Genomic DNA, 12107 nt, shown 5'->3' with positions numbered 1-12107 from the left:
AGTTCAAATATGACCTCAGTCAGTTGACTCTTACTTAATTGATTGTCTCACAACTAGGATCATCTGCAGTCATCCTGAGTCATACATACTTGGCCACTGAACCCAGATGCCTCTGGAGGAGAAAGTGAGGCTGGTGACATAGCACAGCACCCCCATCATCGTCATGATGTTGTGGTCTTCTTTGAGAATGAAGGACAAACATAATCATCATTTAATTCTCATGATAATTCTGTCAGATAGGTACTATTATCCCCATTTAACAGTTGAGGAAACTGAGGCAGACAGCAGTTAAGTGACTTGCCCAGGGTCATACAGCTAATAAATATCTGTGACTGAATTTGAACTTAGGTCTTCTTGACTCCAGACCTAGGGCTCTATCCATTGTACCACTTCTGCCTCTACTAGGTTTTTTTTTCTTCCCATCTATGAGATTGTACTTTCTCATATACCAAAATCTGTGCAGTGTCAGTTGAATGTATATATTTCTGTGAGATGTACCTGTTTGATGATTGCATTCTTAGTCAATACTAGTAAACAGCTCTTGCCAATAACCTACAGTCTTTGGGGAGAAATGGGGGCATGATCCTTTCTCCTCTTCCAGGTCTTTTAATTGTCCTTTCCCCTCTGTTAACCTCTTAGCAGTGACCTTATTTTAGGGATAGAACCCTCAACCAAGATCCTAGAGGAGCCTGAAGCCTACTAAGTAGTAACTGGGCTGTTCTTTGTTCCCTTTGCCACCTAAATCTCACCCACAATCAAGGAGCTTTGATGACATGGAAGACAAAGCATAGGGTTAAAATTTTTAGGTCATCCCAGCAGAGATGGAGGTGGGGGGGAGGTTCAAGTAAGAGTCCAATGAGGGGAAATCTACTTATGGGTCTTTCATACTTTTTAATTTCCTTGAACACTTTACCAGAAACTGTTGTGTTGTGACAGAGCACAGAATATGCTTCTCTCTCTCTCTCTCTCTCTCTCTCTCTCTCTCTCTCTCTCTCTCTCTCTGTTTTAAACAATGAGTTTTGAAGGAAGGTAGAAATTCTAAAAGAAAGAAGTGAAAGGGAATGTTTTTCAGGTTTGGAAAATAGCCTGTGCAAAATTATGGTGAGATTTAATGGACTATTTTCTATACCAATGGTTTTCCCAATTGCAGCGAGCTATATCATTTCCTATACCCCTCTATGCTCCTACCCCAAAATCACCTGGAAATTCATATCAATCATTCATATCAAATTTGATCAAATTTAAAGTTGCCTGACTTCACAGCCTGGCCCCTACCTGTCTTTCTAGTCTTTTTACACTTATCCCTCTACACACAATCTATGATTTAGCAACATTAGTCTCCATTCTAGTCCCAACACCTCCAGTGCTTTGGTTTCCCTGACTTCCTTCAAGACTCAGTTCAAATATTTACCTTCTGCAAGAGGTCTTTCCTAGTCCCCCCTCCCTCCTTATCTTTTCTCCAAGATACTCTCCCATCTACTCTGATACCTACCCTGAAATCTTATTTGTATATAGTTATTTGAATGTTGTGACCCCAATTAGAATGTGAGCTGTTGAGAGCCGTACCTTTCTTTATATACCCAGCCCTTGGCACAGTGCCTAGCTTATGGGAAGTATTAAATAAATGCTTGTTGACTGGCTTTCCTGAGGATTTGGAGAAGAGTGAAAGGTATATGCATAGAAAAATAAAATGGACAAAACTATTTGATAATTTAGATAGTATATAGGATCAAAGAATGTAGAACTGAAAGGGCTCATTTTCTAATCCCTTTGTTTTAGAGATATAAGGGCATGTTTCCCAGGCACTTTTCAGTCATTCTTTAACTCAGAGGCAGCATTCAGACTCCGAAGTATAAGGGGTGTAAAGAGGTCAGAGAAATTGGGTTTTAAGAAATGGTGAAGATTACATAGAGACATTGATAAGAAGATAGAAAAATGGCGCCACTCTTTGTCTTCAGACATAGTAGTCAGATAGAGCAGCAGCCTTGGAGTCAGAAGTCTGACTTCAAATCTGCCCTCTTTTACTAGTTGTATGATTTTTGGGCAAGTTACTTAACCTCAGTTTCCTCATTTGTCAAATACAATCACCTACCTCCCAGGATTATTCTAGGATCAAATGAAGCAAAATTTGCCAAACTTGGTGATAATATTTGTCCTTCATTCTTGAAGAAGACCATGATATCTGGGAGGTAATGCCATGACAAGTACATGAATTGGATTTGAGTGAGGACTGTGCTAAATCACCAGCCTCACTTTCTTCTCCAGAGGCATCTGAGTTCAGTGGCTGACCATGGCTCAGGACAACTAGAGATGACCCTGGATGTAAGGCAGTCAAGGTTAAGTGACTTGTCCAAGGTCACACAACTAGTGTCAAGTTATCTGAAGTAAAATTTGAACTCAGATCCTCTTGATTCCAGAACTGGTGCTCTGTTCACTGTGCCACATAGCTGTCCCACATTTGTCAAACACAACACAATGAATGGCACATAGTAGGCATTTAAGTACCTGCTAAAAAACCCCTGTTTTAAATAAAATGCACAAAGGACAAGGAGCACCTTCAGTCTCTGGAGAATTGATCCATTGGTGTTTTCTTTTCTTACTCCTTTTCAAAGCACAAACAGCATAGTGCATTCCCAAGATCCTAAGGGAGTAGATAGACCAATACCGGAGATGCTGAGGGATGAAGATGCTTAATGATATGTGACAGTTGAATAATGGAATGAGTGGTCTTTGCTGCCACCTGATGGGCATGTTGTGTAACTAGAGCAATAAAATTACCTATTTATTGGTCCATTGTCTGCTTACATAGCTATAGGTGCTGTTTGGAGGACAAAGAAATTTAATTTACAAGTTTCATCTTAAAATAGCTTTGCAGTCTAATTAAAGAGAGAAAAGTAGGGTTAAAAGGCAATTGTTCAGCCAGAGGAAAGAGGCTGTGAAGGATGGGCAGAATTTGGGTGAAGGCTGTGAAGGATGAGGCACAGAAGAGTGGTCAGAGGAACGGGTTAGGCAACACCAAAGAATTTATGGAAATTGTTCAGATTCTTGGAATGCTGATTCAGTGGTTTCATGTTTTTGAAATTTTATTTCCTTTGTACTTCTATGTGGGAGCAGTGGGAGAGATTTTATGGGAGACATTAGAGTAAAGTGTAGGTAGCCTGGATCCTACTAATTTCATGTTTAAAGGGGAATTAGCTTCCTGGGTAAGAAATAATGTGCCCTTATATAATAATGATGATGATGAAGGATTTTGAATTTGATGTTTATAAATGCTGGAGAGCACTTCTTTGAACATGGTCTTCAAATCTGGTCCCCTTCCTTTTCACATTCCCAATGTGATCACCCCAGTTCTGGCCTTTGTTACTTTTTGTCTAGCCCTGTTTTCTCATTTCTACTTTCCCCATCACTCCCTAGATACCCTAATGCCAGATCAGTTTTTCCAACGTTTAACTTTGGATGAATTACTTTTCTGCTCAAAAACAACAGCAGCTCTCCCCATTTGTTTATGTAATAAAGCTCAAATATCTTAGCCCTCTATAATCTACATTCCTCTTGACTTTTCAGCCTTGTCTCACATTATTTAATACAGTACTCATTATACTGCAGCAAAACTGGGGATTCCCTATCCTTCGTATACATGCTTTCTTGTCTCCTCTATCTCTAGGGTTCTCATCTATCCCTGAATAATGGTGTAATAGAGGACCAGGATTCTGGGCTGGGAAGAGGAGTGAGGTATGGGGGTTTGAAAAGGGATCAGAGCAAGAAGGGTCAGTCATTTTGATCCACCAATGTGAGGAACCTGGATTCAGAGAAGAGCATGAGATTTGGGGAAGTGTGAGGTGGTGGATGGGAACTAGGAATCTGTGGGCTTAGAAATTGGAGAAGTTTGAAGTATGCCATATTTCCCCATGTATAAGATGCTCCCCTGTATGAGATGTACCTTAATTTTGGAGCTCAAAATTTGAAAAAAATGTATTAATAAAGTTATTGAACTCAAGTTTTATTCATCATAAAATTCTTACAACTCCTCATCACTGTCAAAACTCCCATCCATTAGCTTGTCCTCATCTGTGTTTGATGACGAATCATTGTCTCAGCAAAGACTCTAATTGCTCTCCTGTCTGTGCTCTGGTGTGTGGTTGACCACAAGCACTCCCTGGGCAAGTCTGGTGTGTGGACTCATAATTAGTCCATTCTGTTTCATAAACCTGAAGTTTGTATCCTCCTTTGAAATCAGTCACTTCTTTTTCTTCAGCAATTCTTACCTCCTGCTGTGGACACAGTAATTCCAATTGCCCTTTGCTCCTCAATCCATCTCTTCAATTCCCTCTCGAAATCAGGGCATTTGACTGCATTGCCTCTCATGGTCTTCTTCTGTCAGGGCATTTTCGGTAGGGATTTTTCTTCCCGTAGCCAGTTTCAGATTGTTTTCTCAGTTGGAGGAAGACCAAACTGATGTTCAGCACCGCAATCTCCATTCACTTCTGCAAACTTTGAATTTGAATTCAGCCCTGGATGAAAATCTTTTCTCGAGTCATTTCTGGGCAGAAAGTGGCAAAACGTAATCTAATAAACAGGTAACAAATGCAAAACAATGAGCACAAAGACATCAAGCTCGAAAAAACAGGAAATGCAAGTGAAAAAATCTACAACCACTGTATAAGATGCACCCAGTTTTTAGACCCCAAATTTTTTGGAAAAAGTTTCTTCTTATACATGGGGAAATATGGTACTTGTTGACTCCAACACTGTCTCTATGTAATTTATGAACAACATGTTTCTTTTAAAATCACCCACTCCTGTCCTGACAACACACACACACACACACACACACACACACACACACACACACACACACAAACACACAGTTTTTCTTGTACCTTCTCTCCCTTTGTGTCTCTCCTTCCTCTTCTATTTCTTACTGTAGAATGAAAATGTGTTTGTGTGTGTGTGTGTGTGTGTGTGTGTGTGTGTGTGTGTGTGTGTGTGTAGGAAGAAGCATGATAGGACTGTTCCATGGAAAAATACTGGCTCATAGTTAGAGGATGGGATTCAAATCCAGCCTCCAACATTATCTATGTGACTTTGGAAAAGTCATTTAACTTCAGTGGGAATTAGACTAGATGACTTTTGAGGTTCCTTTAAGCTCTGAAAAATAAATCCTAAATCCTAAATTGCTGGATGTCTTTTCCAGAGACATGGCCTCACATCCTTTGCCCTTCTTTGTCTTTGTACCCACCCTTCTCCTGACTTGTGTTTTGCTAAAAATAGTTACCATTTATATTAACCATAAGGTCAACAAAGCATGTTTTCTTCAGCCCTTATAGAACAAGAGAACAACCCAGAGGCACTGCTTCTTACCAAGAATTTCTCCACATCATATCCTCTGGCCGTGATATTACACAGCTGGAATTCTGCAAATACTAGGTCCCGGTGAACATTTCCAAAGGATTAATAATTCTCGCCTTATTTCAACAACAGTCTGCTCTTTTTCAAATATTTACAAGTGAATCTACTCTCTCAAACATATGGCAAGGAGACAGAGAGCTAGCAAGAGAGGAGAAGGTGGACTCCCCCAACATGGGGGAGTCATTTAATTTCCAGAACACTTCGGGATCTAATGAATCAGCACCAGAAAAAAGCCTTTGGGGTCATAATTTTTTTTTTCCTATGATAGATGCTTCCCATTTGGAGAAGTAGGTGGGAGAGTGGAAGTAATCAGGCTCTGCAAAATCAGACACTGTGAGACCTATACAAAAAATGATGAGTTTAATGGGGAAGGGGGTGGATTTCTTGACAAATTCAACTCCCCAGAGGCAGTTGAAGCCTCTTTCCCTTCAGGAGCAGATGGCATAAATGACGGTTCCATTCTCAAACCTTCTGGTTTCTTACCTGAACATAATAAGTGGGAAGTTTTGAGGGAAAGGAAGTAAGAAGAGGGTAAGAAGTGGGGAATTTTATAGTTTCAGATCTCCTGGTTGGCAGGGGTATTAGACTCCAGAGGGCTCTCTCTCTCTCTCTCTCTCTCTCTCTCTCTCTCTCTCTCTCTCTCTCTCTCCACCCCCTTCTCCCTTCCCCCTCTATCCCCCTCTTCTTTCTCTATCTCTATCTCTGTCTCTTCTCTATCTCTGTCTCTCTCTTGTCTTTTTTCTACCTCTTTGTCTCTCTGTCTCTAATTTTCTGTCTCCTTGTCTCTTTCTGTCTCATTGTCTGTCTTTTTATCTCTCTGTCTCTATCTCTATGTCTCTCTATTTATGACTCTCTCTCTCTCTTTCCCCCTCCTCCCTCCCTCCCCACATATTCTTTTTCCCTTCCTGAGATCAAAGGCTACTTCATTTTTTTCATTTGTATGTCCCATGCCTCGAATAATGCCTGTCATATATTAGCTATTTTACAAATGCTTGTTGACTGAGTCACAAACTTGCTGGACCTTCATCAATAAAGGGTTGTTTTCTTTTTTTAGGCAGAGGAGAAACTACCTGAATATGCCCTACCTTCCATGGTGTTTGGAGACCAGGTCAATAAGTCAATAAACATTTATCTACTTTGTGCCAGGTACATATAATGGGAGGGATATATGTATGTATGAGTGTGGGGGTTGAGCACAAAGAAAGACAAGACAGTCCTTGTTTTCTTAGGGGCTCACAGTCTTAATTTCCTCCCATTTGAGAGACATTTAGAGACAAATATAATTACTGTCTTCTTCATTTATTATACCCTTTCATGTCTGTCTATTCTTACTCACATTTTCACTTACTTTCTTTTTTGAGGGTAGGGTGAAGACAATTGGGGTTACATGACTTGCCCAGGGTCACACAAGTAGTTAGAGTCTCAGACTGGATTGAACACAGATCCTTCTAACTCCAGGGCTCTCACTACTAACTCTATTCACCTAGCTACTCTTCTACTTAGCTTCTAAAAGTCACTTTATATGGTCAGCTCAGCAAGCATTTATTAAGTGCTTACTGTCTGCCAGACATAATGCTATAGATTCAGAGAGAAAAACTTTGAGTTATGAGTAAGGAGACTTGGGCTCAAGCCTCAACCTCCATTGACTCCAATGATCCTTTACCACCAAGCTGGGACAATTTCCTCTACCCAGCTCAAGCTCTTATACCATATTTCTTGCTGTCATGACTTTGTCTCAAAGGTCCATCTTCCTTCCTTCCTGGTACTTCTGTTCTGGTCTCACTTTTCTGGCTTTCTAAGCTTGACTCTATATTTTACTAGTTCAGTTGTATATCGTGTTTGGCATTCAAATCCCTCGTCTTGCCCTCTTGCCTTATCACAACTCATGTCTTACCAAACTTCAACCCTAGTAAACATCATCATTGAACCCTTGTGGATGGGAGCCTCAGTCAAATCATTGACATCTCATCTGATTCTTATGCCTAGTAGCCTCTCTTCTTCCTCTTCCCCTCCCAGTCCTTTTGATTTGATCTTTTCACTTCTCCTTGTGCCCCAACTCCACTAAATGCTTAGACCAATCTCCCTTATTTTGCTAATGCTCCTCTATCATCCCCATCCACATCAACCTTGATTCTCCTGAGTTCCTATCAGGTTCTGCCCTTCTTTTCCATTGTGACTTTTGGAATATCCATTCCATTATTAACAAACTTCTGGTCTTCTTAGATCTATTTTTAAAAAACTCAATGCATATTTTTGTACTCACAGAAACTTAGCTCCTCATGCTCTGACTTGTCTTATGTTGTCTCCTCCTCTCACCTTTCCCTTCATTTCCTTACACACACTTTACATTTTATACACTGGGCCAGAGAGTAAGACAAATTTGTTGTTTCTAATCTAGATCTAGTTGATATGGTGCTGGCCCTATAGCTAGGAAGACCTGAGTTCAAATCTGGGATCAGAGATTCTAAGTTACTTGACTTCTGTATGCCTCAATTTCCTCATCTGTAAAATGGAGATAATAATATTTATTTTATCTCCCAAGGTTATTGTGAGCATTAGTTGAGATAATATTTAAATATCAGGCACATAGTAGGCATGTCAATACTTGTTTCTTTTTTTCCTTCCTTCTTTCCTTACCACTATTTTCAAACTTTCTCTATCCCAACAAACATTCCTCTCTGAACATTGAGAATGCAACTTTGATGGACTGGCCATGCAGTTTGGGTGCTAAATGTATGCTCTAAAAGACTGTTTTATAGAGAGCTCACATAAGGCAAGGGTTCACATGAAAGCAATGAAGAAGAAGTAATTCAAGGATGCTTTGAAGATGTATCTGAAGAACTTTAGCATCAATTGGGAGATATGAGATTTCCTGGAACAGGTGTATCTAACTTGGAGTGTCTGCATTAAAGAAGGTATTTTATGAGCAAGGCAGAGTTTCATTATCACAAAGTAAATGTGAAATGCACCTGTCTAGAGACATCTCTATCTCAAATGTTCAAATGGACACTTTCTACCTGACCTGTGATAGAATCATCTGAACTCATATTGGACTAATCAACTACTGTATCCTGACCCCAATATCATGATATCATTTGGTCCTCTATGAATTTGAAAGACGAACAAAAATATTCATATTTCCTATGTAGATCCTGATAGACATGATATATTGTACCCTAGGTCATTCCCCCTCTTAAGGTATTTAATATATGATTCATCATCATTGTTTCTGCTTCTACAGGTTGATGTATCCATAAATGCTTTCCCAATTCCTTATTCTCTTCAAGTCCCATGATTGTACCTTCATTTTATTTCAGCCACACATAGGGATGAAGTTTCAGGTTCTTCTTCCCCCCAAAATATCTCACCTCCATGGACTAGAACTCTAAAATTTGCCCATCTGATCATAATCTCTTATCTTTTTTGCTTCTCCTCATGCCCCAACCCCCTGAAACCAATTATTTGCTCTCACTATGATCATCATTCACATCACTCCTCTGCCTTCTCAAGTCATCACTTCAGTTCTGGCTTCACTTTCCTGGCTTTCTAACCTTGGCTCTATATTTAACTGGTTCAGTTGTGCATTGTATTTAACATTCAAATTTCCTTCTTTTCCTAGATTGAAAGGACAGGGGCTACTCATGCTAGATCTCACCGTACATTGGAAGATTTGACCATGTTTACTGATTTGGCTGATTTGTTGGTCCTGTTGTTCCCAGGGTGGGGGTAGTATAATTCTCCAAAATGAAGTTGTCCTTCTTGCCTTATCATGACTCATACTTTGCCAAAATTTCAACCCTGGTTTACACCATTACCTGCCTTCTTCATGTTCTTTAACCAGTTTTGGAGGAAGTCTAACAATGGTACTTCCTGGATCCTTTATAGATTTATGTTATCTAATCTCAACTGAACATTTACTGCTTAGTAACAATCCTTTTAGTCTTCTCCAGTTGATTTTCTATTAAAATCCCCACAGCAGCTGTTCTAAACTTTTCCCTCTCCTGAAACTTTTTAGATTACTCATCCACTCCCTCTTAGCAAAGAACTTTGCCTTCTATTCTTTTGAGAAAATAGAGGCCATCTGTTCCCTCTTTTTTACTTATTCTGTTTTCTTTCTTTTATCTTTCTTTCTATCATCTTTTTTATCTACTATCTTTCTTTATTTTTATCTATCCATCCATCCATTCATCCTCCTTCCTTTCTTCTTTTCTCTTTCTCCCTCCCTCCCTCCCTCCCTCCCTTCTTTCTTTCTTTCTTTCTTTCTTCCTTTCTTTCTTTCTTTCTTTCTTTCTTTCTTTCTTTCTTTCTTTCTTTCTTTCTTTCTTTCTTTCTTTCTTTCTTCTTTCTTTCTTTTTTCTCTTTCTTTCTTTCTTTCTTTCTTTCTTCTTTCTTTCTTTCTTTTTTCTCTCTCTTCCTTCAAATAGGTCTTCTTTCCTAGGTTGGAAGGACAGGGGCTACTCATGACATATCTCATCATCCTTTGGAAGTTTTGGCCAGGATTGGTGACCTGGGTCAGTTTGCTTTTCCTTAGGCAACTGGTTGGTCCTCCTATTCCCAGGGCTGGCAAGGGTAGGTGGGGGTGGTGGTGGAGAGTGTTATCCAAGATGAAGCTGAATTTTTTTTTCTGAACATCTGATATGCATAGCTTACTAGAGCCTAGAACTCCTGCAAACAAGAATTCTATCAGCCTTATCCTGCAAGGTAGTTGAAGATTACCAAGTATGCATTTTAACACACACTTTTACTTTATTTAATGTTTTTATAATCTTTCACTGTCATCCTTATTCTTTCCTTCTTGGCTCTACTCCTTGATGAAAAGGTGATCTTTCTCTTTGTCAACACCATTCCCCTTACTAGTCCATTCCCCTTACTAGTTCCAATGATCTCATCCCTTTTTTATCTCCTCTGGTAGCTTGCTACTTTACTCATCCTTCTCTCCCTCTTTTTAATTCCCACTTTCTTCCTATCTCCTGGTTCCCTCCCTGCTGCCTACAAACTAGGTCTCTGTTATTACATAGGAAACAAACAAAACAACCACTTCACTTTACTTTTTTTTTTCTACCAAGATATTGTACTGACTTTCCTCTTTAACGAGTTCTTGGAAAAAGCATTCTATGTTTGTTGCTCCTATTTTGCCTCTTGCCAATTAACCCTCTGCAATCTGACTTCTAGATTGACTGCTTAAAAAAAGTACTGAAACATTTTTTTACTCAACAGCCATTTTCCCCTCAAACACTCAAAGTAATCTCTCCTCCTGCAACGTGTATTTCCCTCAAACAATCTATTGATTGTTAACAGAAAGGAAAGCTATGTCCAGTAACTTTGGTTGTATGGTACTAAAAACAACTTTGTTTTTGACCAAAGCTTTGCTACATCTCCATATTGACTTTATTTAGATTGTAATAGTCATTGCCACATTTTCCCCACAGCCTCCACTATACTCTCAGATAAAGGACTATTGAATGTGGGTTCTCATTTTCAGAGGCAGTAAAGCTAAATTATAAATCAAAAGAAAGAAGGCATACTATTTTAATACTGAAATGAAATAAAACATTCTTTTTTTCTAAGCAGAAAACCATGCCCCATATTTTGTTTTATTTTCAAAAATTTACTGGTGCTTTTCATTTTCCAACTTATCTTTTCTCCAATAAAATCATCACTTATAACAGAACAGTATAAAGCAGCTAGGTGGTACAGTGAGAAAATAGAGACCATCTATTTCCTCTTTTTCCCTTATTCTGCTTTTTTTTTAAAAGAATAGGTCTCCCCATATTTCCTAGGTTGAAAGGGCAGGGGATGCTTATGACAGATCTCACCATCCATTGGGAGCTTTATCCAGGATTACTGATCTGGTTTGACTCTCCTTAGGCAACCAGTTGTTCCTCATGTTCTTGGAAGGGGTCTCCAAAATGAAGCACCAGCCCTCAGGTCAGGAAGATCTGAGTTCAAATCCAGCCTCAGACACTTACTAGCTTTGTGACCCTGGGTCAAAAAGTGACTTAACCTTGGTTGCCTCAAAAAAAAAGAAATGAAGGAATAAAGAAAAAAGCAGTGTGGTACCATGAACAGCACATTTACAACCTGTCACTTTGAACAAATCACCCAACATTTTGGGCCCTCAACTGTCAAAATGAGGGAGGTAAGTCTAGATGAATTTTCAAGCTATAGATAAATGATGGGAAAATAGATAAATAAAACCCAGAGATACTACAACAGCCTCAGATAGCATGTAAATCTTCTGCACCTTTGTCCACCAAGAAAAGGGAAATAAGTTCCATTTGTATTTTCTAGGTCAATGATTGCACACACTTTCTAACAGAAACAAAAATGATTTCTAGGAAACCATTGTAAACCAAAATTATGTCTGTATATTTCCTAAAACCACTTTCTTACATTGCTGCCTTTCATTGAAATATGGAGGCAAACTTGTGGAGCAAGAATTAGTTTTATTACTTTAATAAGAATAGCAGGAATAAGTTTGTCAACTTAACATTACAAACTCCACTTTGTTCCAAGCTTCCATTTTGTTATTGTGTTAGCCTGAGTAAGTTTTTTCAATAATAAGACAAAATATCTGAATCCTCTTATAGGATAGACCACGAAGAGAAAACTATTAAAGCAACTTTATCAGTAATTTATATGATAAACTACCAAACCATGTAGTAAACAAAATAGGAATGACCATAGCTAAAACATAT

The sequence above is a fragment of the Macrotis lagotis genome, chromosome 8 (genome assembly GCF_037893015.1).
Source record: "Macrotis lagotis isolate mMagLag1 chromosome 8, bilby.v1.9.chrom.fasta, whole genome shotgun sequence".
Lineage (NCBI taxonomy): Eukaryota > Metazoa > Chordata > Mammalia > Peramelemorphia > Peramelidae > Macrotis > Macrotis lagotis.
Note: the sequence above shows the minus strand (reverse complement) of the source record.